The sequence below is a fragment of the Schistocerca serialis genome, chromosome 1 (genome assembly GCF_023864345.2).
Source record: "Schistocerca serialis cubense isolate TAMUIC-IGC-003099 chromosome 1, iqSchSeri2.2, whole genome shotgun sequence".
Lineage (NCBI taxonomy): Eukaryota > Metazoa > Arthropoda > Insecta > Orthoptera > Acrididae > Schistocerca > Schistocerca serialis.
Window position 1 is genome coordinate 662,799,397 of NC_064638.1, and position 24,848 is coordinate 662,824,244.

Genomic DNA, 24,848 nt, shown 5'->3' on the forward strand with positions numbered 1-24,848 from the left:
GTAAACAGTAGCAGGACACCAGGGTCTCCCGCTGAGTCGTCGTTACTGCACGTTACGTGCGCTGACGTAGCCGTTAACGATAGATTCTGTTGAAGAAAGACAGCTGCAGCATTTCAGTCGCTTTAGGCATCACTGTTCCATAACTTTGAGCTTGTAATGAAGCTGATAGGATTTACAAGCATTCAGTTCGCAGTAGCACTGCGAATTTTCTTGTCGTAGATGAAAAAAATAGTTATCTCATCGTTATTCGCATCTCTATCGAAACATAATATTCGGAAATGTAGTAACAAACGAAATTGTTACTATGCTATGTATAATATTTAACCAAGGCCAATAATTTTTCCTGCTTCCTGCTTCTGTATGTACAGAAACAGTTTACACAGAATGGTAGGACTTCGAATGATTGTTCCTAGATTTGCAGCTGGATATTTCCAGCCCTCCATGTGAAGGTGATCTTTCCAACTCGATACTGGTGTTCCTTACTCACGTAGTGTGAAAACTACAATTTTCATTAGATTTTTTAAAAGTATATCTCTAAAACCACGCCGGCCGAGCGGTTGTAGGCGCTACAGTCTGGAACCGCGCGACCGCTACGGTCGCAGGTTCGAATCCTGCCTCGGGCATGGATGTGTGTGATGTCCTTAGGTTAGTTAGGTTTAAGTAGTTCTAAGTTCTCGGGGACTGATGACCTCAGATGTTATGTCCCATTGTGCTCAGAGCCATTTGAACCATTTTTGCTACTTGATAGCGCTCCCGTGAAAAACGAGTTATCGTAGGAGAGTGAAACTTTGTATAAACGTTTATAAGGACGAGCAGAAGAAAATGGACCATTGAAAGAACACACTCTTTAGTTTCCACATGAGAGGATAACATGTGTTAATTGCGTACCATGCTTACGTTCCAGGTTACAAACGTCACTCAATGTGATGACCAACTGCATCTGGAACCACACCAGAGGTTGCTCTAGTGCTGCTCGAAACAATATTTTTTATGTAAATCCACAGCCGGAAATCACACGGGTTGAAATCTGGTGATGTTCGTCGCCACGCAGTTCCCAAATCACCAGCTGATTCTAATTTCCCCATTATGTTCTTCAATCCCAGTGCGTAAAGAGGATCTCTCCGTATTTCTTTAATGCGTCGATACTCGCGAAGGGTAGCAGTACTGTTGCTGTCGTTGTGATAAAACAGCTTTACGAGTGACGCCCTGCTCATCTTGTCCAACCTCATGTTCGCTATCTGCAATTATAATGTAGGCGGATGCTTCTGTTTCAATCCCGCGTCGCCGTACCAGTACCGGAGCCTAACGGCAAGTCATAACATTAACATTACTGAGAACTCAAATCCTGCAGCGCTCAGTCTGAACATTACTAAAGCTGGGAAGCTACACGTTATATAGTTTTCCGTCTACACTGGCTCAAGTACCGAAAGTTTAATCATAGCCACCCTGTACGGTAAGTAATTATGTGCAGAGCTGATTAGTATGCAATACAGATCTACAGAAGCAGACCCGTACCTACAACCACGGTCTGGGGAAGTGAGAGACGTTAGCGTAAAGTAAATATTACTACATGCCAGTGAACAAAAAAACAAAAAAAAACCGCAGACAGACTCCCATTGTTTATCTTCCATACGAGAAACCTTTACTGAAGTGGCAGATCGCCGAAAATGCGCTTCTGAGATGCCCATCCAAGGATTGTACGTACTTCAGACTTGTGCGACTTTACTGCACATTCCTCGAATGATTCGCATTCAGTGGTACGAACGTCTTGAGCAGCAACGACAAGACAGGCTAGAACGAATAAAACTGTTGTTAGACCGCCAATGTGAAACGGCGCAGTCCATTAATAATGTAGAGATGGATTGCGACTTGTTGGTTTGGCTCCCCAAGCGGTTCACTACAGTACGGGTCAGGAGAATGTGTATCAGGACTGCATACATGTATCTGCGAGCAAACAAAACATCAGTTGCTTCACTTTTTTCGAGGTGAAGATTAAAATACCATGACCACCTCTGTATAAGACCAAACCTCACCACTGCTCTGACGTTTCTACATCTACGTGATTAGTCTGCTATTCACAATAAAGCGCCTGGCAGAGGGTTCAATGAGCCACCTTCATGCTCTCTACCATTGCACTCCCGAACGCCACGCGGGAAAAATGAACACTTAAATTTTTCTGTGCGAGACCTGATTTCTCTTATTTTATCGTGATGATCATTTCTCCCTATGTAGGTGGGTGCCAACAGAATTTTTTCGAAATCGGAGGAGAAAACTAGTGATTGAAATTTCATGAGAAGATCGCGTCGCAACGAATAACGCCTTTGTTTTAATGATTGCCACTCCAATTCACGAATCATGTCTGTGACACTATCTCCCCTATTTCGCGATAATACAAAACGAGCTGCCCTTCTTTGTACTTTTTCGATGTCATCCGTCAGTCCCACCTGATGCGGATCCCACACCGCACAGCAATACTCCAGAATAGGGCGGACAAGCGTAGTGTAAGCAGTCTCTTTGGTAGACCTGTTGCACCTTCTAAGTGTTCTGACAATGAATCGCAGTCTTTGGTTTGCTCTACCCACAATATTATCTATGTGATCGTTCTAATTTAGGTTATTTGTAATTGTAATCCCTAAGTATTTAGTTGAATTTACAGCCCTCAGATTTGTGTGACTTATCGCGTAATCGAAATTTAGCTGACTTCTTTTAGTACTCATGTGAATAACATCACACTTTTCTTTATTCAGGGTCAACTGCCACTTTTCTCACCATACAGATACCTTATCTAAATAATTTTGCAAGTCGTTTTGATCATCTGATGACTTTTCAAGACGGTAAATGACAGCATCGTCTGCAAACAGTGTAAGACGGCTACCCAGATTGTCGCCTATGTCGTTAATATAGATCAGGAACAATAAAGGGCCTATAACACTTCCTTGGGGAACGCCGGATATTACTTCTGTTTTACTCGATGACTTTCCGTCTATTACTACGAACTGTGTGACCTTTCTGACAGCAAATCACGAATCCAGTCGCACAACTGAGGCGATACTCCGTAGGCACGCAGTTTGGTTAGAAGACGCTTGTGAGGAACGGTGTCAAAAGCCTCCTGAAAATCTAAAAATATGGAATCAATTTGACATCCCATGCCGATAGCACTTATTACTTCATGAGTGTAAAGAGCTAGTTGTGTTTCACAAGAACGATATTTTCTGAATCCGTGCTGACTACGTGTCAATAAATCGTTTTCAAAATGTTCAAATGTGTGTGAAATCTTATGGGACTTAACTGCTAAGGTCATCAGTCCCTAAGCTTACACACTACTTAACCTAAATTATCCTAAGGACAAACACACACACCCATGCCCGATGGAGGGCTCGAACCCCCGCCGGGACCATAAATCGTTTTCTTCGAGGTATTTCATAATGTTCGAATACAGTAGATGTTCTAAAACCCTACTACGTTTCAGTATAACAACGATGTGATGCCTGGACGGTAACCTACTGACTAAATTTGATCCTGTAGTATGGTTCAAATGGATCTGAGCACTATGCGACTCAACTTCTGAGGTCATCAGTCGCCTATAACTTAGAACTAATTAAACCTAACTAACCTAAGGACATCACACACATTCATGCCCGAGGCAGGATTCGAACCTGCAACAGGAGCGGTCGCTCGGCTCCAGACTGTAGCGCCTAGAACCTCACGGCCACTCCGGCCGGCGATCCTGTAGTAGCCAACAATTCACGAGTAAAATCAAATTTAAATTTATGTATTCGTTACCATTTTAACAGGTCATTGCCACTGCTATTTAACCCACTTAAAAAGTTAATATTGTTATTAGATAACAACTACCGCTAAGTGATATGGCTCCCTTAAAGAGTAACATCTCAGTGTGAACTGAATGTGCCTGAAATGGTTATTCAAAAGAGGCAGATTACAACAAGTCATTTCTTTTGTAAGCTCCTTAAATTTATCATATTTACTCAAGTACACCATACTTCTTCTACAGTTCGAAACATTAGCATAAAGATCCTGGATTCTCGTGGGAGAATCAAAATACTCTCCGATCTCCTAGCGTGACCTTCTAACGCGGAGGAAATAGAAGACATCTAAAATAGAGTGAGTGTTACAGTGAACGAAAAGTTTATGTCAGACAGTCGTACGTATCTGGAAGTCAATACAGTTTTTCGTCGTGACTTCTTCCCAATGTGCTTCATAGCTCTGTCAGTTTATCAGAAAGGCCTTATTCACCAATAACCACGTTAAGTGGGAAGGCGGAATATTTTCTCTGTGTACGCCATTTTATTAGCTCGGTATATTCCATAATCGATTGTCTGGACTGTCAACGAATGTTACGTAACACTGAGAACGATAACAAATTATATATACGAGTACAGAAAGCTAAAATAAAGACAGCTGATTGGAACAGGTAAACATATTATTGACAGAAGACACTCTGGATAAGTGATAAATATAACAAGGTTGAAATGCTGTGATTAAAGAGTAAGGAAAGAGAAAAAATAGAGACATAAAACAAGTACTATCACAGCGTAGAGACGCGAAAGTGTAGTTTACTCTGGAAAGCAGAAACGCAAACGCTTGCAATCTGTAACAGCTGCCAATACAGTATTTTCTAAAACTAAAGTATTACCTCTCTCCTCTCACTTGAGCCACGTACTCTTACATTGGAGAGTTAGTGCGCGTATAATTGCATCCACATTCATTCGGCGACAGTGAGTAGCTCTATCCATCGCCTCCGGGAAGTCAGCGAAACTACTAAGTCATGAGACGAATTAATTTATACGCTATATGATCAAACGTATACTGAGACCCCTGTGTAATGTGGAATCGGTCACTAGATATTTCGAGGGGCGGATCCGCCAGTATGAAAGGAGCGGGGAATACTGCGTGGTCAGCAGAGAAGCAGCAACAGCAGAATGGGTGGGTCAAGAGTGCTCGTTGACTTCCAAAGTGGACTGCTCATTGGGTGTCAGATGAGTAACAAATCCATCAGGGACATTTCAGCCCTTCTGAGCTGCCCAACTCGACTGTTGGTGGCGCGTTTGTTAAGTGGAAACGTGAAGGAAAAACCAAGGCCAGGCAGACCTCTTGCGTTGACAGACAGGGACCGTCCAGCGTTGTGGAGGGTGCTTGTAAAAGTAGCACAAAATCAGCGGAAGGAATCACTCGTGAGCTTCAAAGTGCTGCCAGCAGCCCAGCTAGTACAATGGCTGTGAGTACAGAGTTACAAAGAATGGATTACAATGATGCACCATCTCATCAGAAGCCATACTTTTCTGTGGTCAATGCTGAGCGATTCTTGATGTGGTGTAAAGAACGATACCACTAGAGAGTTGGCGACGAAGTGGAGTGTTGATTCGCGCTATACCTATTGCCAACCCGATGTAAGGTTTTGGATTTGGCGACTGGAGAACGTTACCTAGTATATTACGTGATGCGAACAATGAAGTACTGAGGAGGTGGTGTTATCGTACGGGGGTGTTCTTCGTGGTTAGTTTGTTTTCCCCTTATTGCACTAAGAAAACATTAAATGCAGAATGGTGTGAGCACGTTTTGCAGCATAGTACACTGCATACAGTACAGGCACGCTTTGGAGACGGGGGCTGTATCAGCGCGGCAATACGCCCTTTCGTAAACAGCATCTGTGAGGCAATGGTATGTGCACAGGCGTTATGTAGAACTGGCCCCAGTCTAGACTTGGTTTGGCTTCGCTGACTTCTCTACTTTCAGTTCTTCAGGAATAAATGTCTGGGATTCCTCCACAGACATTCGAACACTTCATTGAAAGTGTCCCCAGCAGAGTTCAAGGTGAAATAGAGACGAACTGTGGCCACACACCGTATTAGTCTCTGGATACTTTTGTTTAGACAACGAACAGTTTTACGAGACTTAATAATGTAGCAGTACCTCGCTCCAACTTACAGACCCGCAACAAGGGTCGCAGCTAATAAAAGACGCATGTACAGTGGTGATGTATGGTGTTAGCAAGTGGAGACGGGCCGACACGTGCGGTTGTCGGCGCGTGTCGGAAGCGTGGATGCTGCGGCGCGTTTACTACGGGCGGCGCGCCCCGAGGGGCGCCCAATCGAAGTCGGCGGCGGGCCCTCCAGGGCGTCGTTTGCGCCGCTGCGCCCTGCACCCTGCTCGTTACTGCCTGCCACAATGGCCCGCCGTGTCTGGCCACCGGACACACACCTCACTTCCTGCCTCCCAGACTCCTCCTCTTCCAGGGCTACAGTTTCGCTACAGGGCTCCTGTCTCTGAGAAATTCATACGACTGGGTGGAGCCGTCTCAGTCGGCGGCGCTATCATCATCATCATCATCATCATCATCATCATCTAAGGGGACTCTTTGGAAAGCATTGTAGTGAGATATGCAGAGGTCCTATTCTTTGGGACGTTTGAAAATTGCACCCTATGAAATTTGAAATTTGGATCCAGTATTTCTAGAAACCACGTGCACACCACCTACCTAACCCTTGAGAGTCCTCGTCCGTTGGAAACGGCCCTTACGTCCTTACTGAGGTGCTGTGCTGCCCACTAAGAGCCACGTCGACGCCGCAATGCAAATAACCAGCAACGTAAACATCCTGCTGCTGGTAGAACAGTAAAAGTGCCACCAATGGATGACGTAACGTTCTGCGATATGGCCACATATATCCACATATTTCACTGATCCTACTTAGTCTTTGTAACGTTTCAGTTGTCCTTTTATTATAACCTACTCTCTAACCTAATATGAAAAATCATTTTATGCGTAGTACAAACAGTACAATATACTCTTGTCTACAAATCTGGTACCCTAATATACACAATATCCAGTGGGACGGATACGTACAAAAACTGTATGTATCAAGGATAATCAGATAACTACAGTCTATCCAGAGCCGTCAGGGGCGTTATAAAGTCAGTTTACTGAAAGTGAGTTATTGAAGAAATGTCTTCATGCTAGTATACAGGATCACAAAGAGAGTGTGAAGAAACTGATTTGAATCGGAATACTGGTCCTTAGATCCATGAAGTTTCTTTGCTCTCGGTGTCGGGGTTGATGTCTCCTCACACACAACCTCACCACTCCTAATAGTATTATCACAAGAAACTATCATTATTCTGTTACTTACCTATCTTCTTGGAGGTTACTTCCTTTTAAAATCTCGGATTCTGAATCGTGCCATCTTCGCACTGGTATAAAGATATACAACTCACAGAGCAACGACAGTGTATTACGTTATTACGTTATTCTCGACACCCGCCGTCTGAAACGTAAAGATTGTCTGCGGAATTACTAAAAAGTTTGAATGACAGACTTTTTCAGAGAACATTTTGCGACATACTTGTGTCACTACATTTTTTTGGAAAATAAAGTAAAAATATTTAGAATTAAGCCAGATGCAAAGTTATCATTTACTTTAATATAAAAAAAAAACGAAATTTTGGTCAGCATCATAACAGCTTCAGTTTCTCGGGCACTGTAGTACAAGCTTACAAGCTTCCTCCGTATCTTCCTTTCAAGATAAATCCTATTGTTGATGACATCGTCGAATGTTTCTTCTCTTACTGGAATGCTCATCTTTACAATCCCCATTCAGCGTGGTCTTGGTCTTCCTATCCGTCGAGTACCTTCAACATCTCTCTCCAGATTTACTCTTTGGCTCAATCCTTAACGTGTGTCCAAACCATTTGAGTCCAAACGCTCTGCCTTGCTCTAGTAGTGCTATTTTAATCGTAGACATTTCTCTCTCTTTCTTAATTTTAGCGTTTTTTACGTATCGCGAACCAAGAACTTCATCTCCGACGTCTGTAGTCACGATGAGTTTTATGTAAATGTAGCAAAGCTTAATTGATTTGTGAAGTTACATTTTCAGTATTAGATTTTATTTTTTGTATTAAAATAAATACCGCTTTAGGAATAGCGTGTCTCCTTTGCCAGACAGTCTTTCTTATGCGATTTAAAGGAAAATATTCGGTTGAAAAGCTTGATTATTTCGCTTATTACACTTTAAATAGAAGAGACGCGGATTGTTATTTGAAACGTGGAGCGTTAGATACAATAACAAATCTTTATGAACATTTCATGACGTCACTTTGTAACGATGCCCCTCCTCCTCTTTCGTCAATGCATCGAATTAGCAGCTTCATTCCCTCCTCTCCGACTAACTGCGACGTACCTTATACGTGGCCACACTTCAAGTAATGTTTCTCACGGTTAATGCTAATTTCAAACTTACGATTTTGTTCGCCTTTACCATTAACGACTTCTTCTTGTGGAGCATGTAGAGGACTTAATTGGCAACACTCCTGTTCGATACTCACATGGACCTGGATGTCAGGATTCTTGCATCCGCCAGGGTAGTACGCCGGTTTCCTGGGATTCTTGAACGTATAAGACTGTCGACCGTGCGTCGTTCACAGCCTGCCGTGATCATGGCGGTCGACATTTTGGACATCTGTAAGGAAATAGTTATTTATTTGTTACGTAATATGCTGTTCGGAGAAAGAATAAATCCAACAAACTATGGTAAACGAGTGCGTGTTGCAAGCCGGAAACAGATGAACATACCAGTTGTAACTTTATTGTCTAACACTTATCTGGATCTGTGAACCTCCGCGTCCTTAGGCTAATAAAATGGTCTGGTGGCTGAAACTAGTCGTAGTGTTGGACAGTAAAACAGCAACTGGTAATTTGTTTCCAGTTAATTACCACAGTTGTGGATACCCCATGTTCAGTTTTCTACACAACAATTTACTTGTTTCGTATTATGATTATAACATTACTGTGTGTTTTGTGCTGTACGCTTTCGTGATTGGATTTTACGGGCTTCTTCTCTGCTGTGAAATAATTTGCTGAGGAACAAAGGTAACTGGGGTAACAAACCGAATAAGTCATCATTAAGTTATTAGTCTGTAACGAGGCATTAGAGTCCAAGGGTTTATTGTACCAAAATAAAAAATAGCTGTGCACCACCTCCGCATTTTTGTCGGTGGAGCTCGGCTACAGCCTGTAGGAAACTATTGGGGCATCGACTTTGCTTGTCAATATCTGGCGTGAAGCGAAAATATATTAAAGGGAATGTTGGTGACGTGATCAAAACAGTTTGACACTTGAGTTGACCAAACATGATAACCTTTCGGGTAAAAAACAACAAAAATGTATACACTTTCAAAACACAGTTCGAAGTTAATTACTTGAAGGAACAGGTTTAGAATATGTGGGGTACGTCGCATGTAACGTAAAGCTGCAGACGATCATATCAATGCGCAATGTCATCCCTTTAAATCTATTTAATGGTTCCAAATTGTAATAACTAATGGAAAATAGTTTCTGCTCTCCCTACATCAAAACTACACTCCTGGAAATTGAAATAAGAACACCGTGAATTCATTGTCCCAGGAAGGGGAAACTTTATTGACACATTCCTGGGGTCAGATACATCACATGATCACACTGACAGAACCACAGGCACATAGACACAGGCAACAGAGCATGCACAATGTCGGCACTAGTACAGTGTATATCCACCTTTCGCAGCAATGCAGGCTGCTATTCTCCCATGGAGACGATCGTAGAGATGCTGGATGTAGTCCTGTGGAACGGCTTGCCATGCCATTTCCACCTGGCGCCTCAGTTGGACCAGCGTTCGTGCTGGACGTGCAGACCGCGTGAGACGACGCTTCATCCAGTCCCAAACATGCTCAATGGGGGACAGATCCGGAGATCTTGCTGGCCAGGGTAGTTGACTTACACCTTCTAGAGCACGTTGGGTGGCACGGGATACATGCGGACGTGCATTGTCCTGTTGGAACAGCAAGTTCCCTTGCCGGTCTAGGAATGGTAGAACGATGGGTTCGATGACGGTTTGGATGTACCGTGCACTATTCAGTGTCCCCTCGACGATCACCAGTGGTGTACGGCCAGTGTAGGAGATCGCTCCCCACACCATGATGCCGGGTGTTGGCCCTGTGTGCCTCGGTCGTATGTAGTCCTGATTGTGGCGCTCACCTGCACGGCGCCAAACACGCATACGACCATCATTGGCACCAAGGCAGAAGCGACTCTCATCGCTGAAGACGACACGTCTCCATTCGTCCCTCCATTCACGCCTGTCGCGACACCACTGGAGGCGGGCTGCACGATGTTGGGGCGTGAGCGGAAGACGGCCTAACGGTGTGCGGGACCGTAGCCCAGCTTCATGGAGACGGTTGCGAATGGTCCTCGCCGATACCCCAGGAGCAACAGTGTCCCTAATTTGCTGGGAAGTGGCGGTGCGGTCCCCTACGGCACTGCGTAGGATCCTACGGTCTTGGCGTGCATCCGTGCGTCGCTGCGGTCCGGTCCCAGGTCGACGGGCACGTGCACCTTCCGCCGACCACTGGCGACAACATCGATGTACTGTGGAGACCTCACGCCCCACGTGTTGAGCAATTCGGCGGTACGTCCACCCGGCCTCCCGCATGCCCACTATACGCCCTCGCTCAAAGTCCGTCAACTGCACATACCGTTCACGTCCACGCTGTCGCGGCATGCTACCAGTGTTAAAGACTGCGATGGAGCTCCGTATGCCACGGCAAACTGGCTGACACTGACGGCGGCGGTGCACAAATGCTGCGCAGCTAGCGCCATTCGACGGCCAACACCGCGGTTCCTGGTGTGTCCGCTGTGCCGTGCGTGTGATCATTGCTTGTACAGCCCTCTCGCAGTGTCCGGAGCAAGTATGGTGGGTCTGACACACCGGTGTCAATGTGTTCTTTTTTCCATTTCCAGGAGTGTATATTAAGTAAAAAAGAGGTGACATTTTAAAAATACTTTTGTGATAAAAATACCTAGACCAAACTTTAAATTTCTCACACTGTATCAATAATTCGTCATTTGATAGTAGAGTGTACTCTTTCTATAATGTGCTTTCTTAGATCACACAAAAAGTGCATTTAATTCGATGGATGGCTTTTTTCATAGCAAATATGGCATAAAGCTGAAAGATCGATTATTACGGTACATCTTTTTCAATAAATAAATCGATTTTCGCTTATTGAAACACGTATGTAACGCAGCAGCGATGGCGAGGCATTGTAGCATCTGTGACCAGAGAGTATGCGCTTGACCGCGCGAGTGTTGCGAGCGGTTCTCAGTCAGTAGTAGTCTTTGCGAGTTAGTTGTCGCTATGCAGAGTAGCAGTCAGTCAGTCGTTGCGAGTCTGTAGCTCTGTCTAGTTGAGAGCAGTACTCAGTCTGTAGTCGTCATGCAGAGCGGTCGGTCAGTAATAGCAGCCCAGTGCGGTTGTGTGATGTAGGCGGTCGGCAACAATGGTCAAGATGAGGAATAAGGTATACTGTTAATTAATATAATCATTAGATAATGAAAAATTTTATTTATTGTAATTATTCTCCAACAAGTCTCTCAATAATAATTTTTTATTTCAAAAGCATTTTTTCAAAAGTTTAATTTTTTTGAACTAAAGATCTCGTTGCACTTCCCATTTCATTCCACTTCTTTTGAAGAAAAATTTCACTAGAATCAAAAAAAAAAAGAGAATATTATTATTTGCAATGCAGTTCCTCCAAGCGGTGCGCAACAACAAGAGCAGATATGTGACATCCATTTATTCTGAGGTAAGACTTTAATTCTGATTGTTTTACACAGGGCCAAAGAACGATATTTCGGTTTAATTGTATTTTCTTGTCACTGAACGGACTTTAAATTTTGTGAAGAATTTATATTTGAGTCAGATTGCGAATTTCACATTTTTGTTGCCATTGTCAGTACATTTCATTGTGGGCAGGTTACGCATAGAGCCATGTCCATCAGCATTTCTAATTAGTACCGTCCTTTTCTTTTAAAATTTTTGTGGGGAGGTTACACTTGGCTCCCATTTCTATTAAGTATTGCTATCTGTTTTCTTTTCAAAAATTGCGGTGGGGAGGTTACATTATTTAGTGTCCAATTGAAGTGGAAACTGAAAGAAAAACATAGATTATCCCTGCTCAACCAGTTGTAGAGTGTACTCTTTCTATAATGTGCTTTCTTAGATCACACAAAAAGTGCATTTAATTCGATGGATGGCTTTTTTCATAGCAAATATGGTATAAAGCTGAAAGATCGATTATTACGGTACATCTTTTTCAATAAATAAATCGATTTTCGCTTATTTAGTGTCCAATTGAAGTGGAAACTGAAAGAAAAACATAGATTATCCCTGCTCAACCAGTTGTTAAGAAACAGACAAGATAACTACCGATTAAATCATGTCACACACCTCTTCGAGCATGGATGTAATCTATATGACTACCCTGTAATTTATGCGATTGTGCTTGGCAGAGGGTTAAGAGTTTCACTTTAAGACTATGTCACGACCGTTATATTGCGATGGTCATTTGTCATTATGCAGGTCAGAGTCAACAAAACATTTTCGCATTTGGAGTAGAAAGAAGAAAAGCGGCTTATAAAATGTCTGCTCTTAAATGCTGCTTTCATTACTGACAAAATCGTAACAGCTTCAGTGTTTTTATTGTTGGATACGAAGCGCAAGAAAGCAGACACAAAAGGTGTGATCCTAATAATAACGACTACACTTGGAGATGTGTTTGGAGACCTTCCCCTGATTTCTATTGACGACCTGTCGTGAACTCGAGAGTCTAGTACGAGGACTGGAACGCCTGCGAAACGACGGGCAGACAGGTTCGCATGGCTGTGTTTGCAGAGAACAGGTAGCGGGTCTGTGACGCAGAATCCGTTAAGGTGTCGCCGCGAAACGCTCTCGAGTGCAGCCGGATGCTGTCTGCGACATAGCGGTCCCTGCCCTGGGAACCGCGTGCTACCTGCGCGCTGCAGTCTGCTGTAGGCTGACTGACGGCTCACGGTGCTGCGTGTCACAACTAAGCGTCGTCTACCCGTCCACCAGTCTCTCTGAATTACGGTGAACGAAGGGAGCCGCATGATGAACCTCAGCCACGGGAGGTGGGGAAGAGAGACAACGACGGAACGGAAACAAACTCTCAACTAAGGGGGCTGAGTGTCGTGTTATCCTTACGTTCGTATCGTCATTCCTCTATAGAGATGGCTGTGTCGGCACGTCCCCAAAGCCAATACATAAAAAAGAACAAAAATAAAAATAAAAAATAAAACTTAAGGGTATAGCGCCGGAATGAAGCATAGGATCAGCTCCTAGACCCAGTGTAGAAACAGATGAAATACCATTACTGTGCCGAAAGTATCGCAGAAGAGATCATAATTTAATTATTAAATGGCGCAGACTGGACTAGACGGATGAACCAAAACAGTAATAGCATCTTGTAGGGAAAGTTGAAAAAGAGAGGGAGAGCGAGAGAGAGGGAGATAAATGCGTGAGTATGATAGACCCCTTCCCTCGAAAATTTCTCTGCTTCATACCTCCTCTGTGTTACTACATATAAGGTGTCACTCATCTCATTTTTACTAAGATTGCAGTACCTCGCGAAGTGCCTATTTGCTTCCACCGCTCTGAGTCGAATGCGTAAGTTCTAATTAATGTTCACCAACCTGCAGTCTTCTATAGTTCTTGTCCTCTGCGCAGAAAACAGCTCGTAAGTCGTGTATCCGTTATCTTGATGCTGTAATAAACTCTTAGCGACGAACTCATATTATATAAATAGTGAAATTTTCAATCAGTATATTTACATGGGAAGACGCTTTTTATTAGCAGATTACGAAAAACTGCACAATTATATCGCACTTCATGAATCACAAAACATTTACAATCTCCACACCTTAATAAAAAATACCACAACGCTGAACTGCACATTTGTGCAATCACAATCGAATTGTTCTCAATTACACATCCAAACAAACAGAGATTGCTGAGAAAGTTCTTAACCAATACCGTCTAAGGCAGACAACATGACTATCCTCCGAGACTGCCGAACAAGCTCTGATCTTACAGCCGAACCACTTCGTCCGACATCCAAGTTAAGCGCGATCCAAAGAACACCGAAGTGCTTCGTCAGCCTTTTCGTTTAACAGTTGTTTATTACTCTGCTGGTTATTAATATTTGTGAAATAACAGGATCATAGCCTGCTGCTCAGAGATACTTCTCTAATATTAATAACAGAAGATTATCATATTGGCGCGCTATGTCCGAACGCAGCAGCCATCCGCCGAGAAGGACCAAAATTTAGGCGGTCTTCCTCACGATACCCGTGCCGAACAAACCATCTGTCATCGGTACCTCAAACCACTTTACTTCATCTTCCCAGTGCTGCCTTCTCAATTGCCCTAAGAAGAGCTTCCAGTAGCTGAATATGATGGCTCCAAAGCCAGAAATATTACAGTTGTCCAGCTCTGCAACGCAATACAGCAGCGATTCTGCGTAGCATGGATTCGACAAGCCCTTAATACGTTGTTGGAGGTATATGACACAAAATTTCTCCATGTATAAGCATAGATCACGCCATTCCCCCAAATTAAGGGCCGATTGTTTGCGGAAGCGTCGGAGATGTGTTCCATCGGGTTCAGATTAGGCGAATTTGGTGGTCAAGGCATCAACGTGAGTTCATTATCATGCTCCTGAAAGGACTGTAACACGATTCTGGCTTTGTCACAAGGACAGATATCCAAGATGCAGTCGCTGCGGTGCAGTAGTGTTCACGAAACCCACAGCTGTGAACGACGCCTTTGAATACAACCACAGGACCCACGAGAGCCTTGGTGAACGTTTCCCGTAGAACAGTACCTCCCTTACGGGCCTGCGTCCATGGCGCTGTGCGTATTTTCAAGCAGCCGTTCGCCTGGATGACGGCACATCAGCACAGGAGCATCATCCTAGTGTAACAATAACTGTGATTCATCCGACCAGGTGACACATTTCCATGGGTTCACTGTCCAATTTCAGTGATCTCGTGCTCACTGCAATCGTAGTTGTCGATGTCATTGGATGAGCATTGAACGTAGGATCCGTATGTCCCTTCTGTTGGACCCTAACTTCTACAATGTGCACTGAATCGTGTGCTCCGAAACAATTGGTGTCCGCACCAATACCGGACTCGGTCGTCAATTCTGCCACAGGGCGCCGCGTATCCGACTTTACAGAGCGCGCAAGAGTCCGACCACAATATCGTGTGATGAGGCGTGGATGTCGAACAGCTTGTCGCCTGCCCGTGGTTTTAACTTTCTACAGCTACTTTTCATAGATGATCACGACTAACAGTCGACCAGATTTCCACTTCAGAAATATTCGTTCTCAGGGACCGGTCTGTAATAAAGTCCCTTATGCCAGTGCATTTTCCCATTTACAGCTAGAATGATTCCCTGCTGGTCTCTGTCACTCTTCTAGTTGGGAGATCCAACGTTAGGCGCGTTAGAGGGCCCCTTAGGACCATGGATGCAAGGAGGAGAAGGAAGCCAGTGTGTACTCCATGTGCATACCGGAGGGAGTCATTCCGGGTGTGGAAAGGGTGCTTCCGGATGCCATGAAGAGTACAGGATGCAGCCAACTGCAGGTGGTAGCTCATGTCGGTACCAATGACGTGTGTCGCTTTGTATCGGAAGAGGTTCTCTCTGGTTTCGGGCGGCTAATGGTAAAGACTGCCAGTCTTGCTTGCGAGATTAAGGCGGAGTTCACCATCCGCAGCATCGTCGACTGAACCGACTGTGGTCCTTTGGTGCAGAGCCAAGTGGAGGGTCTGAATCAGAAGCTCTGGCGGTTCTGTGACCGTGTAGGCTGCAGATTCCATGACTTGCGCCATCGGGTGGTGGGTTTCCGCGTCCCGCTTAATATGTCAGGAGTCCACTACACACAGGAGGCGGCTACACGGGTAGCGGAGGCTGTGTAGCGTGGACTGGGTGGTGTTTTAGGTTAGAGGGTCTAAGGAAACCACGCAAATGGCGTCCGTCTAAAAAGGGGCAGGTAAAACACAGTAAGGTAGTTGTAGAAACGATTGGTATTGTAGTTGTAAATTATCGTAGCAGAGCTCCAAGCGCTAATAGAAAGCACTGAAGCTCAAATAGTCATAGGTACAGAAAGCTGGCTACAGCCGGTTATAAGTTCAGCCGAAATTTTTTCAAACGACCTAACAGTGTTCACAAAGGATAGATTAAATACAGTTGGTGGTTGAGTACTTATTACTGTCAGAAGTTGTTTACCTTGTTGTGAAATTGAAGTAGATAATTCCTGCGAAATAGTACGGGTAGAGGTTATACTTGACAATCGGTCTAAACAATTAATTGGATCGTTTTACCGACCCCTCGACTCAGAAGATATATTTGCTGAACAGTACAAAGAAAATCAGAGTCTCATTTCAAATAGGTACTCCATTCATACAGTTATAGTCGGCGGTGACTTCAATCTACCCTCGACATGCTGGAAAAATTATACGTTTAAAGCCGACGGCAGGCATAAAACGTCATCCGAAATTGTACTGAATGCTTTCTCAGAAAATTGTTTTGAACAATTAGTTCATGAGCCCTCTCGAAGCGTAAATGTTTGCGAAAGCATACCTGACCTCTTAGTCATAAGTAATCCTGGACTGATAGGGAGTATCATGATGAATACAGGGATTAGCGAAATTAAGGCAGTTGCTGCGAGGCTGAATACCGTAACACCCACAACCATCAAAAAGAAACGTAAAGCACATCTATTTAAAAAAACTGATAAAAAATGCTCTTTACGTATTTTTAAGAGACAGTCTCAGTTTCTTCCGATCACGTAAGCGTAGAAAAGATGTAGAATGATTTCAGAGAGATAGTATCGACGGAAATTGAGGGATATATACCACATAAATTAATAAGTGATGGTACTGATCCCCCATGGTACACAAAATGGGTCAGATCGCTGTTGGAGAACTAACGAAAAAGACATACCAAATTTAAAAGAACGCAAAATCCCCAAGATTGGCAAAGTTTCGCAGAAGTTCGAGGTATAGCGCGTACTTCAGTGCGAGATGCTTATAATAATTTCCACCACGAAACTCTGCTTCGGAATCTGGCAGAAAATCCAAAGAGATTCTGGTCATACATAAAGCAAGACGCAATCAATACCTTCACTGCGCGATAACAACGGTGAAGTCACTGATGACAGTGACACTAAAGCAGAGTTATTAAACACGGTTTTCCAAAACTCCTTCACCAAAGAAGACGAAGTAAATATTGCTGAATTCCAATCAAGAACAGCTGCCAAGATAAGAAACATAGAAGTAAATATCCTCGGTGTAGCATAGCAGCTTAAATCACAATAAAGGCATGGCCTCCGGTCCATATTGTATACCAGTCAGGTTCCTTTCAGAGTGTGCAGATGCAAATAGCTTCATATTTAGCAATTATATACAACCGCTCGCTCACGGAAAGTTCCGTACCTAGAGACTGGAAAATTGCTCAAGTCACACTGATACCCAAAAAAAGGGAAGTAGGAGTAAATCACTGAATTACAGGCCCATATCGCTGCGCAGGAGAAAGGCTGTACCTTTGTACTGGTCTTTGGACAAAGGAAGTTTCGTATAATTTTGCATATTTAATCCCGTATTTTACTGCTATAGGATAGGACTGGTAATAGGATTGGTACTAGCTGATTACATACTTCCATTACCAGGCACACTGCAAGTTTTCTTTTGAATAAGGCATCAAGTCTTTTAAATAAACTTAAAGTCATCTTTTATCGCCACGCATATATAAAACAATGTATGTCCGCTCGTTGCTTGCCGTTAACCCAACATACACGAATTCGTCTGTTGGCTGAATAACGTTATTGTTCATATTCACTGCATTTATTTCAGCTTTGGATTGTACATTACTTTGGTCTAACAGTAATTGGTTGTCAGTCCCACTTCCTTTCAGTCGTTTGTTGAATAACTTCTGCGCTAAGCAAACAAAATACTCTCATCTAAATGTTGTTCATCAAGATTCCATAGTAGCATTTTATCCTTCAATCGTATTTAAAAGTAATACAGCATGTGCTTACTATCTTAGAACTTGAGAAAATCACATCGTGGATTCGTACAGTGTATCAAGAAAAGAAAGATTGGATTCAATCACTAAGAATTTCAAGTGTTTTGCTTCTCTATTTATAAATGAATCACCTGGTGATCGACTTATGAGGCGCTCACTAAGAGTTGTAAAACAAATAACACATCTCAATAGAACACATTTTTGTATCGTTCATTCATAGCCTTAAACGATGTGAGCGCAAAGTTTCTACTTGTAACGAGAACCTCTGGTTGAATTTTTTATTCAATTTGGAGCAGTAAAAATGTTAACTGTATACTAGTTGCTACAAGCTTCAACATTGTGGAGGTCGTGAATGTATTTTTCCAAAACTGGTAGTTGTGTCTAAGGAGAGAAATTTGTGACATTACGCACATAATAATGAGGGTCACTAGTATGTTATTAAGGACGTCAAAGGAAATTTGCTAAATTGAGTACAGTATGATGTACCTGAGAGCTGCATCAAAATAGTCTCTGGATTGAAGACCACAACATGATGTACCTTGATATAATAATGGCTTCCTCACAAAATCCACTTCTTTTCCCACTCCATAAATGGATAATATGTTAAGATAAAGTCAAACTGTGCAGAAGTTGGACATAGCAAAGAAAAGTAAACGGCTTGTCACTGCGCAGGAGAAAGGTTGTACCTTCATTACTGTCTATAAGTGTTCTTCTCATTCTGGAGCATTAATTCCAACTGCTGTTGCTTTTCTTTCTCGATTCATTGCTGAGCAAAACAGTTCTTTTGAGACATTAATTAGTGAAGTTTCTATTGTCTCAAAACTGTGTAACTTTTCGTTGCTTCTAAAACCACGTCTCATTTTGACAATAATTCTTTCGCGCTAACGCACATAATACGCTGCGTTGAAGACTCAGTAAACTCTGCTACCGGGTCTTCGGAAGCGTGTTTCTGTAGCATTCGTTGGGGTTTTTCTTTTAGGGAATTAGTTTTCCTCTCTCACTCAAAACACAAAGACGCTATCGTTAGCCGTGATGAAATCCCGTGAGGACAAACGATGTCTTTTGTCGTGCGCTGCTGTTTTCATCATGTAACTCACCACATAAAACGATGAGAGAAACAGAGAAGCTAAAATGTTTTTAAATTTTTTTAAGAACTGAGAAAATTTCTGGTGTAGCATTCTTCCGAAGCTTAACTGTTAGGAAGTCTGGATGAGTAACAGTGATCACCGCAGGAATTAAATGTGAAAATCATAACTGAACCAAGTAATATTACAACTTCTATCGCGAAACTACCTGCTTTGCAGGTCGTCAGGTTCCGAATCGTTGTTGGTGAGTAAGTAAATTTGGTGACAGCGGGCCGTGTGTGTATTAAAGACAATGCAACAAATGATATTGTATTACGCTGCGTAATATAAATCAGACTTGGTATAATAAATTTAGATAACAAAGGTTCGACTTTTCTGTATTGTACAAATCTGCCGTAATAGCGCATGGTTAGCGTGCAAATCGACACGTCACCAAACTGGTCTTCTTCCAACTTTAAACACAGTGAGAAACTTTCTATATCATTAGTGACAAAAGGTAACAACAGCGATCCGCAAGTAAAACATAGACAAAACCCGTTAGGGGTAATTACAAGGATGCTTACGTGCAAAGCCGCTGCAAGAGATAGAATAGGAAGAGATGTGACAAAAGATAAAAAGCGAATCATGCCTCCAAAATAGATATCGAAATATTAACTTGCAGCCACGACTTCTGTGGACTAACGCATATTAAACCTTCATGGTGTACTTGTGGAATTCTAAAGTGTCGTAAAAAGTGCTCTCTTTTTGTACACAAACTTTTGCTGTCGGTTCAGACCAGTTTTAGCACACTTGTGGAGTGGTCATTATAGCAAAAATGTTGTAAAACTGGTTGTCTATTGAATTAGACTCATTGTTACTCGTCTGAAGTAGGCAAAATATCTTCAACATTTCACGGCCCTGTCAGCAACTGTATAAATATTAATTTTAATAATGAACAGCCTCAGTTGCACCGTTTACCTAGAAATTTGCCTGGGTTTCAGTAGGGATAACCCAACCTTCTTCAGAATCTTATAACTGCAAATTATTTGGTAGAATCTAAATTTCTGCCTGCACAGATCTTTGCTACATACCGCGTCAATCCGAAATGTTTCTACACTGGATTACTAAAAAAAAAAAAAAAAAAAAAAAAAAAGAGAGAAAAGTTAAGATTTTTTAAAGCTTCAGGTGTTCTACATAGTCTCTCCCCCTCCCCAACCTCTCCCCTCCCAACTTCAGTGTAACGTACAGAACTGTCGGAAAATGATTATGAAGAATCCGCTCCGATTGCACCTTATTCGGTCTTAGCGAACCCTCAGAGACCCATTCTGCACTTTGTAGATTTGTGGTAAGTGGGTACGATTTTCTCCAGAAAAAAATTGTCAGTGATTTTCTTTTGAATCAAGTAGCGGCAGGCGTTCGAGCGTCGTTTTTTGCTCGAGAGTCAGGGTCTATGGAACAAACATTGAGCACACTTTTGTCTTCTTCAGAACATTCTGGAGAATTTCTTTAACACTTTGGAGATGTTGCTCTAATGCAATTCTTACACAACAACATTGACATATTACGGTCGCGCGTCCAGTACTAAAGACTGCCAGCTCGCGTCTGACTGATCTAACGCACATCTATTGTTTACAGATATTAGTTCAAGCTTCCAAGCTAGTTACTGCGGTGACGCCGCTTATACACCTGGGATAAAATCATCTTCGGAGCTTTTTGAACGGATGGAGTATTCCATCCATTTAAAACGTAATTATTGGAAACGGTTGGAAAGTGATACGTAGAAAAGAAAAGAGTACTAAATTAAGAATAATGAATTCCAGGAAACGTGTCACATATAATGATAATATGTGGATATCAAGCAGCCTTTTCATACAGCTAAACGCGCAGCACACTACCTTGCTAGACGTGGTGTGGAATCATACGAAAGCGAGCAGTGGACTGATGACTATAAGGCCGGTACGCTGGCCAGCTTCACTGTGGTTTTTATGTGGTTTCCCCCGTTCGTTTAGGCAAAATTTGAGCTGGTGACGAACCTCTGCCTGAGAAAATACGACATACAAACGGTTAAAATACACCGATGCGCAAATCTTAAGGACAAAAGTGGCTTTCCCATTATGTATCACTGCCAAGGAACATAGATCGAGAGAACTTGGACCATACATAGAAAAAACTGCAACAGTATAGTACTACAAAACGTAACTGAAGGAAATGCACGATGAGACGAACGGAAGTGACACTTTCGTTCAAAGACAATAATTACATTGATGCTCCTCTGGACAATACAAAAGATGGGAAAAACTGACGGATAGTCGTTGGTGCATATGCACGTATTGCAATACGTCTCCCCAACGCACCCTGCACGTGTTCGGTGGGATTTAAGTCTGGGGAACGGGCAGGCCAACCCATCCGCCGAATATCCTCTCCTTACAAGAGCTACTCCACATGCACTGTTCGATACGATCGCTTATCGTTATCGATAAAATTTGGTCAAGTGCGGATAGGACTGTCGCACTGAGGGTTTCGTGCAAACTTAATTATATATACTTGTAGTTCCTGGGAATAGAGAATCTCAACGATTTTTGTCTCTTAACGATATCGATACTGGCAACATATCTGGCTCGGGAATTCCACGGCCGTATCAAAATCTCTGCAGTAATCCGGACATATAAAAACAAGCGAACAGGGTAGTTCAGTTTATGTATGTATAGAGAGAAGATTCAATAAAATATTTTTTACTTACTTACTAAAACATGACTACAACTTACTTTTTATGTTTGCATTCAGTAATGTTCTTTTATTGTGGTTCTGACGGATGACGAATGCATGTATGTTCTGATGGCAAAAATATACACTGAAGCGCCAAAGAAACTGTTATAGGCATGCGTATTCAAATACAGACATACGTAAACAGGCAGAATACAACGCCTTGCTGGTCAATGCCTACATAAGACAACAAATGTCTGGAGCAGTTGTTAGATCTATTACTGTTGCTACAATGACAGGTTATCAAGGTTTAAGTCAGTTTGAACGTGGTGTTATAGTCGGCGTACAAGCGATGGGACAGAGCATCTCCCAGCTTGCGATGAAGTGGGGATTTTTCCGTACGACCATTTGAAGAGTGTGCACGACCGCTACGGTCGCAGGTTCGAATCCTGCCTCGGGCATGGATGTGTGTGATGTCCTTAGGTTAGTTAGGTTTAAGTAGTTCTAAGTTCTAGGGGACTTATGACCACAGCAGTTGAGTCCCATAGTGCTCAGAGCCAAGCCATTTGAAGAGTGTATCGTGAATATCAGGAATTCGGTAAAACATCAAATCTTTGAGATCGCTGCGGCCGGAAAAAGACCCTGCAAGAACGGGACCAATGGCGACTGGAAGAGTATCGTTTAACGTGACAGAAGCGCAACCCTTCCGCAAATTTCTGCAGATTTCAATGCTAGGCCATCAACAAGTGTCAGTGTGCGAACCATTCACCGACACTTCATCGATATGGGCTTTCGGAGCCGAAGACACACTCGTGTACCCTTGATGACTGCACGACACACAGCTCTACGCCTCACCTGGGCCCGTCAACATCGACATTGGACTATTGATGACTGAAAACGTGTTGTTTCCAATTGTATCGAGCGATGGACGTGTACGGGTATGGAGACAATCTCATGAATCCATAGACCCCGGATGTCAGCAGGGGCTGTTCAAGCTGGTGGAGGCTCTGTGATGGTGTGGGGGGCGTGTGCAGTTGGAGTAATATGGAACCCCTGATACATATACATACGACTCTGACAGGTGTCACGTATCTAAGCATCCTGTCTGATCACTTGCATCCATTCATGTCCATTCTGCATTCCACCAGGACAAAGCTATACTGCACACGTCCAGAATTGCTACAGAGTGGCTCCAGGTACTCTTCGGAGTTTAAACACTTGCGATGGCCACCAAACTCTCCAGACATGAACATTATTCAGCATATCTGGGATGTCTTGCAAGATGATGTTCAGAAGAGATCTCCACCCCCTCGTACTCTTACGGATTTATGGACAGCCTTGCAGGATTTATGATGTCAATTCTCTCAAGCACTACTTCAGACGGGGGCCACACGATATTAGACAGATGTATCAGTTTCTTTGCCTCTTCAGTGTATTTTATGTTATATAATTTCAATGTAACAGTTTTCATATATTTTTACTTTACTTGTACTGTGAAACCTTGCTTCTTGCAGAATTTCATTATTCTTGGTCAACAGGTCTTATAGGTTTTGAAGTATGAGTTTGCGAGTTTCAAAATATGTGATATAAATGACCGAATATTTTTATCGCATTGACTTGGAACGTTAACTTTTGTACACCGTCAAGGGACCGTAGACTTAATATATGATATGAATTCTAACTTGATATACCATCCGTTCTAGAGAAAAAGGGTTCTGAACAGACGGACAGACAAACAGATGTATAAAAAAGTCCAAGACATGTTTTTCCGTGTTATATAACAACAAATTAACTACTTTCGGATTTTTTCTTTACTTGCTTATTGTCAAATTCCATGATTCTAGGTCAACGGGAAGTACTATATGGTTTTTGGTGAGTGAGTTTTCAAATATCAAAATACGTCACATAAATAGCCCTATCTTTTAACTGAAGTGACTTGGAAGCTTAAAATTTTTATATCGTCAAGGGACCATAGACTTTGATATATTACATAAATTTGAACGTGATACATTTATCCATTTATCCCGAGACAGACAGACAGACAGACAGACGGACAACAAAGGGATCCTATATGGGTTCCGTTTTCACAGACTGAGCCACGGAACCCTAAAAAATATGTCAGACCGTAATGAACTTTTAAAAGAAGCAGTTGGGGAAGGAGTACAGCGTCGCAGTAACGTTGATCGTTGAGTGTTCAAAGACTGGGAGGTGGGTACCCCCACGCAACGCTATGCCTCCCAACACCGTAACATCTGGACAGCCAGAACTATAATACCGGGTGTGTGAGAAAAGGGACTGATTTCTTATCTACCAAAGATTTTATTTAATTTTTTTTTTCAAATAATAATATTGTCCCCTTCAAAGCAAATCCCTTCAGCAGCTATACACCGGCGGATTTGTTGTTCCCATTCGTGGTAGCGGTGCTGAAAGGCTTCAACTGGTAGGACTTTTAACGTGTCAGTCCCATTCGTTTTAAGACATTTCTCAATTTCGGGAAAAGAAAAACGCCACAAGAACTCAGATCAGGTGAATAGGGGGATTGTGGAACAACAAGAATGCCTTGTTCTGGAGGAATATTTTCTTTATGCACGATACCCCTACGGTTAAAAAAGCTCATTCGAGCATTTTTGATGGAGGAGATATCTCAGTGAGCCACTCCTCAGTTTGTCGCTTTGTCTCGGGATCGTACTCGAAAATCCAAGACTCATTACTTGTGATTACACTACTGAACCATTCGCTTTCATTGGCAGTCCTCCCAAGAAGATCAATGTACGCGTTTCTTCGATTGTCCTTCTGCACAGCTATGAGGCTTTTCGGCACCATTTTGGCAAAAACCGTTCGCATGTGCAAATCTTCGGTTAAAATGTTATGTAAGGAGAGAAGGGTTACGTTTAACAGGTCACCCGTCATCCTTATTGTTACACCTCGGTCTGATCTCACAAGAGCACGCACACATTCGATGTTTTGGTCGGCGTTTGAAGTTGAAGATCTCACTGGCTAGGTTCATCTTCAACGTGTTCTCGACCATCCAAAGATGATTTGTGCCAACGAAAAATTTGTGATCTTGATAAGGAATGTCCCCATACGACTGTTTCCACTTTTCAAAGGTCACACGCGCGGATTCCCCAAGTTTAATGCAAAACTTGAC